Genomic DNA, 6,397 nt, shown 5'->3' on the forward strand with positions numbered 1-6,397 from the left:
CTCCAGCCAGTACTCGCACTGCTGTATCCACACAAGGGGCAACAGATAGGCCCAGAGCAAGGAGTGCACAAGCCACCCTCACTCACTTTGTGTCGAGGCCTATCGACCCCATGAGGCAAAGGGCAATGGATGAGGTGCTGGCAAAGATGATTGCACTTGATTTGCAGCCTTTTTCCATTGTTGAAGATAAGGGGTTTCGGCAATACACAAAGGAACTGAACCCCAACTATGTTCTGCCAAGCCGCAAAACACTGTCAAATTCAATTATCCCAGAGCTGTACAGGAGGACACATGAAAAAGTTCAAGAAAGAGTGGATAAAGCTGAAGCAGTGTGTCTCACCACAGACTGCTGGACATCCAGGACAACAACTTCCTTCATGTCTGTGACATGTCATTTCATTTCTGACTTGAAAAATGTGTCCGTCCTGCTAGATTGTTTTGAAATGAGTGACAGGCACACAGCTGACAATCTGGCAGAGCAACTTTTGAGGGTTGCAAGGGAGTGGAACATTGTGCATAAAGTTGTTGCCTGTGTCTCTGACAATGCTGCCAATGTTGTGAAGGCCATCCAGAACACAGGTTGGCCCCACCTATTCTGCTTTGCCCAATGCCCACACCCTGAACCTCATTGTACATAGTGGCATTGCTGCTATTAAACCTACAGTAGATAAGGTCAAGGCAATTGTGGAATACATGCACAAGAGCACAGTTGCCTCTGAAAAACTGAAGGCCACACAAAACCAGTTGGGGTTGCCAGAACTGCGTCTGAAACAGGATTGCCCAACTCGTTGGAACTTAACATATTACATGCTGGAGAGAATACTGCAGAACAGAGAGGCTGTCATCACAACACTGGCCTTAACAAATCCTAGACTGGCCACCCTATCTCCAGAAGAGTGGGAGGAGATGCAACAGGCCTGCAATGTTCTGAAGCCCTTTGAGGAGGTCACAGTTGAAATAAGCGGTGAAGGGTACGTGTTTTTCAATATTATTGCATTGTCGTGATAATACTGTGATTTTGAAGGCCTAATTTTCACTTGCACAGTCACATCAAAACAAAGTCATAAACCTGTCAATCAAGCTACTCTAGGTCATCACCACGGGAACTTGACTTCAGAGGAGCTTCAAAGGCTTTATCTTACTTCCTAGCTAGAGCTTTTCATTGCTATTTTTCAAACTAATGATTATGAATATGATCATTTTGCAACGATTACTACTAATAGTTATACTGGTATTAATAATAACAACATGCATATTATTATCACTAAGAGGCCTAATCCTTCTTTCTCTTTCACTTAGGTATGTGACAGCTTCAAAAGTCATCCTTTTGGCAAGAGGTCTTCAAAAGATTGCATCAAGCCACCAACGAGCTGCTGGAAACCTCAGTGAACCAGTTAGGAAATTGGTGGACAACATCTGTTCCCAAATGTCTCACCGGTTCCATAAAATAGAGTCCCATGTTTTGCTCTCTGAGGCAGCAGCACTTGACCCGAGGTTCAAGAAGAAGGCCTTTCGGCAGGATGAGGCAGCTGACAATGTGTTTCATCGCCTCTGCAATTCTGCAGCAAGGATGACATTCCCCAACCAGCAGGCTGAGGGAGAAGAAGAGGGAGCAGAAGCACAAGAGTAGAGGAGAGTGCAGTCTGGAAAGAGTTTGATGAGCAGGTCTTTGGGCTTGTGACAAGCAGTCGCAATCCAACTGCAGATTCTGTGCTAGAGGTCCGTGGATTTATAGAGGAGCCTCTAGTGCCACGGTCCTCAAACCCCCTCACTTGGTGGCAAAGTAGAAGGGTGGTATATCCCAGACTCTGTGAATTCATGAAGAGGAGACTCTGCATTGTGGCCACATCTGTCCCGTCTGAGAGAGTGTTCAGTAAAACGGGGCAGATAGTTTCAGAGAGAAGGAGCCGGCTCAGCTCTTCAAAGGTCCGTCAGCTGGTATTCATCAATGCAAACCTGCACATGTAATCTTAATTGAAGATTATTAGAAGAAAATCAATGAATCTTAATTTTCACTGATATTCACATTGTTTGCAACAATATTGCTCACCTGGCATGCTGGTGATTTTTTTTGTTGTCTCTTGACTTTGTTTTACACTACAGTTTATTTTGTTTGTGATTGCACATTTAAGTTAATATTTTGTTTATGACATTTTTAAAATGTAGACCATTGTAAATAGTTTCTACCTTGTCTATTTAATATTTGTTTTTGCACTGTAGTTTTAGTCTATATTTACTTTTTTGTATTTTCTTTTTGATAGCCTATTGTTTTTTATCTTTTGAGTTTTTTTTAATTGCACTGTAATTTATGTTTCTCACTTTTATTTTTTATTGTTTTCATTTTATCTAATTAAAAATAATTAATAACCTAATATTTATTTGCGTACATCTTTTATTTGCGTAGTGAAACCTAAAATATGAAAAACGGGTGGTGAAAGTGATTGTGTGTACTGATTCTGAACGGGAGCTCTGAGTCTCTCTCTCCCTCTCAGTACGTTCAGTGAACGAACTGAATGAGAGCTCCGCTCTTCCTCTCAGTTCGTTCAGTGATTCACGTCGGAACTCTCGTTCAGTTCGTTCAGTGATTCACGTCGGAGCGTGATTCACGTCGGAGCTCTCGTTCAGTTCGTTCAGTGATTCACGTCGGAGCTCTCGTTCAGTTCGTTCAGTGATTCACGTCGGAGCGTGATTCACGTCGGAACTCTCGTTCAGTTCGTTCAGTGAACGTACTGTGAACGGGAGCTTTGAGACACGAGACGGAAGAGAGGAGAGGGCAACTGAAGTTGAGAAATGAACGACTCTTTTTAGTAAGTGATTCAGTTCATTTCGTTCACCCAGATGATTCGTTCGTTTTGAACGAATCGTTCATGACCGACACATCACTATTCTGGACCAGTTGAAGAGTCTTTAGAGACTTACCAGAGCACCCTGACAAAAGAGAATTACAATAATCCAATCTGGAGGTAACAAATGCATGAACTAGTTTTTCTGCATCATTTTGCGACAGGATATTCCTGATCTTGGATATATTACGAAGGTGAAAATAGGCTGTTCTTGAAACTTGACTGATGTGAGAGCTAAAAGACATATCTTGATCAAATAGAACTCCTAGATTCCTAACAGTGGTGCTAGATGCCAGGCTGATGTCACTAAGAACAGTCAAATCACTAGAAAAAGTCTCTCTGATGTTCTTAGGGCCTAGCACAATAACTTCAGTCTTGTCTGAGTTAAGTAGCAAAAACTTTCTGGTCATCCAGGTCCTAACGTCCTTAAGGCACGTTTCTAGCTGACATAACTGACTGGTGCCATCGGGCTTCATTGATACATAAAGCTGAGTATCATCTGCATAACAATGAAACTGTATGGAGTGTTTCCTCATAATATTTCCCAGAGGAAGCATATATAATGTAAAGAGAATTGGTCCAAGCACTGAACCTTGTGGGACTCCATGGCAAACTTTAGTGTGCATAGAGGACTCATCATTAACATGTACAAACTGAGATCGGTCTGATAAGTAGGATTCAAACCAACTTAAAGCAGTCCCTGGAATTCCAAGTAAATGTTCTAGTCTGTATAATAGGATCTGATGGTCAATGGTGTCAGAAGCAGCACTAAGATCTAACAGGACGAGCACAGAGAGAAGTCCCCTGTCTGAAGCTAGAAGTAGATTGTTTGTAACTCTAACTAGTGCAGTCTCAGTGCTATGGTGGACTCTAAATCCTGACTGAAACTCCTCAAATAAACTGTTGTCATGGAGAAAGTCACACAGCTGTTTAGCTACCACTTTCTCCAGGATCTTTGAGATAAAAGGAAGGTTGGATATAGGCCTATAGTGAGCTAGAGTTCCTGAATCTAGAGTAGGTTTTTTAAGTAGAGGTTTGATTACTGCTACTTTAAATGACTGTGGTACATAGCCTGCCAGTAAAGACATATTGATCATATCTAATATAGAGGTGCTAACTAAGGGAAAGACTTCCTTAAACAGCTTGGTTGGGATTGGGTCTAAAAGACAGGTTGACGGTTTCGACGCAGAAATAATTGAATTTAGCTCTGAAAGGTCGATTGGAGAAAAACAGTCTAGACTAATATCTGGTCCTGGAACTGTCTCTGCCGTATCAGACGTATCCTCACCAGGTAAGGGCAGGAGGTTACTAATTTTGTCTCTGATGTCTAGAATTCTATTGTTGAAAAAGCTCATGAAATCATTACTGCTGAGGGCTAAAGGAATACAAGGCTCAATGGAGCCATGACTCGCTGTCAGCCTGGCTACAGTGCTGAAAAGGTATCTAGGATTGCTTTTGTTTTCCTCGATTAGAGAGGAGTAGTAGGCAGCTCGAGCGTGACGTAGAGCCTTTATATATTTTCTATGACTATCCTGCCAGAATAAACGAGATTCTACCGTTTTGGTAGAGCGCCATATTCTTTCAAAATTTCACGATGTTTGTTTTAGAGTACGGGTTTCTGAGTTGAACCATGGAGCTATTCTCTGCCGTTTGATAACCTTCTGTTTCAGGGGAGCAATCGAATCCAGAGTAACTCTCAGTGAATCCACTGCACTATCAACAAACTGATCTAGCTGAGAGGGACTAAAGCTATCATAAGAGTTTCCAACTGGGTTGAAACACGGTACTGAATCAAAAGCAGCTGAAATAGCTTCCTTAAATCTAGCTACAGCACTATCAGATAAACTTCTAGAGAGCACATTTTTATTAAGCAGAGATAATTCTCTTGATTTCATCTCCGGCCTCTTTCTTTCAAAATTATTTTTATTGAGTTTTCTTGGATGCATGTTCAGTAAAGCTGTGCATCTTCACTGGTCTTACGATTCGATTCGATATCACGATGCATCACGATTCATCCTCAATTTTCTATATTACTGCACATGGCTACTTTTTCATAAACAGAGACAAACAGTCTAGAGAAAGATGTTTTTAAGTCTCTGTGTGTTTAGTTTATTATAAGAGAGAAAGATGTTTTTAAGTCTCTGTGTGTTTAGTTTATAATAAGAGAGAAAGATGTTTTTAAGTCTCTGTGTGTTTAGTTTATCATAAGAGAGAAAGATGTTTTTAAGTCTCTGTGTGTTTAGTTTATAATAAGAGAGAAAGATGTTTTTAAGTCTCTGTGTGTTTAGTTTATAATAAGAGAGAAAGATGTTTTTAAGTCACTGTGTGTTTAGTTTATTATAAGAGAGAAAGATGTTTTTAAGTCTCTGTGTGTTTAGTTTATTATAAGAGAGAAAGATGTTTTTAAGTCTCTGTGTGTTTAGTTTATAATAAGAGAGAAAGATGTTTTTAAGTCTCTGTGTGTTCCCTTCTCAGGACGTTGTAGCCTTTAGCTGTGAGCTTTGTTCAGGGTTATTTCAGACGAGTTGTGTTAAGTTGCTACTGCTGTAAACACCCCATTTCCTGATATGAATGTTTCACATTAAAAGCACTTCAACTACAGATAGGAAGGGGACTTTTATTGTGAAGAACTTGTCGAACTTGTGTATCATCGAAGGAACGCAGCTTTAGCGGAGGTGCACTTAGCGGTGATACTGTCGGGAGTCTACTGTGTTTACAGCCGCTCACTTTATCCCGAGTCACCGCCACAGCCCCCTTCTTTTAGTTATCCTGGACTTAAGACAGCGAGGCATCACTTTAAACACACCTTTACCTGTGATGAAGATGCTAACCCGAGCTGCGGTCGGCTAAAGAGACACCGAGTCAAGCCGTTTCAGCCTGCAGCGGAGCACTGTGGTCTGAGCCTGCAGGACCAGCTGACTCTGCTCATAAAGTCAGCAAGACCAGGACCGGGACTCAATTGATGTTGTTTTCTGTCACAAATCCCTCTGTTAGCCTACGTTACTTTCATTACACACCACCGTGTGTGTTTAGGTAAAACAAACTCACTCAACGCTGCTCAAAACAAACACATGTAGAGGTTAACAGATGCTTTTTTCTAACCCTCGTCATAATCGATTACTTCCTGTCCCTGCATCGATGCATCAATCGTCTAGTCTGCATCGCGATGCATCCATTAAATGATTCATTTCAACAGCCCTAATGTTCACATTGCAATTAAAAGTCACAACCCTGGATCTACCATCCGGGCACGTGCCCAGGGGCCCCTGAACACGCAAGGGCCCTCCGCGACGGGAGTGGGGAAAAAAATATGCATCAGATGGCTAAAAAATTGATGACTGCAGACTTGAGTAAATCAGTGTGATGAAAGATACAACAGAAAACTCAAAGTACTTGGTCTTTTTCCATTCTCTGATTTTTTTGAAATTTTCAAAATCCAAAACAAAAACCAGAATTTACATTTTTAGACACTTCAAATCCATTATTACCCCTTTACCTTTTCTGAAGTTTATTTCCTTTTTAATATAGATGGACTGCAAACTGCAATGCACTTT

At 41.1% G+C, this 6,397-nt stretch overlaps 1 long non-coding RNA gene across 1 annotated transcript; it reads left to right on the plus strand.

Moving 5' to 3' along the window:
* The first annotated feature begins 485 nt into the window (after positions 1–485).
* LOC136179887 (uncharacterized) lies at positions 486–2,372 on the plus strand. Its single transcript, XR_010666812.1, has 2 exons — positions 486–971; positions 1,300–2,372. It is a non-coding gene; the product is annotated as an uncharacterized lncRNA (long non-coding RNA).
* Positions 2,373–6,397: the final 4,025 nt, after the last annotated feature.

The sequence above is a fragment of the Labrus bergylta genome, chromosome 8 (genome assembly GCF_963930695.1).
Source record: "Labrus bergylta chromosome 8, fLabBer1.1, whole genome shotgun sequence".
Classification (NCBI taxonomy): Eukaryota; Metazoa; Chordata; class Actinopteri; order Labriformes; family Labridae; genus Labrus; species Labrus bergylta.